This window comes from Penaeus monodon, chromosome 31 (assembly GCF_015228065.2).
Source record: "Penaeus monodon isolate SGIC_2016 chromosome 31, NSTDA_Pmon_1, whole genome shotgun sequence".
In the NCBI taxonomy this organism is placed as follows: Eukaryota; Metazoa; Arthropoda; class Malacostraca; order Decapoda; family Penaeidae; genus Penaeus; species Penaeus monodon.
The window spans coordinates 30,800,015-30,800,317 of NC_051416.1; the positions used below are offsets into that span (position 1 = coordinate 30,800,015).

Consider the following 303-nt stretch of genomic DNA (forward strand, 5'->3'; position numbering starts at 1 on the left):
CTGGATCCAACAGGTTAATTTGGTTTCTCTATGTGCAGACCCTGCCTAGAACTCCTGTATCACTAAAAGATTATGAAATAATATTTTTCATCTTTCTGTTTGAATTTGATAAAAAATGTGGAAGAAAACAAGAATGTGCCCATCAGATTATCAAATCTCTGCTTAAGTGGCCTTAAAAGGAAAGTATCTTCTGTGTTAAATATCAACATCAAATTTTTAACAAGTATCAGATATTACATGAAACATTTCTAATAAAATGTAAGGGCATTAATATTTTGCTGCCTTATCTTCCAAAAAGCTGGG

At 31.7% G+C, this 303-nt stretch overlaps 1 protein-coding gene across 4 annotated transcripts in view; it reads right to left on the reverse strand.

Annotated features, from left to right (window-relative positions):
• LOC119593163 (phosphoribosyl pyrophosphate synthase-associated protein 2-like) overlaps nt 1-303 on the reverse strand; it is a gene marked incomplete at its 3' end in the record, with an annotated part of 42,915 nt that overhangs the window by 42,458 nt on the left and 154 nt on the right.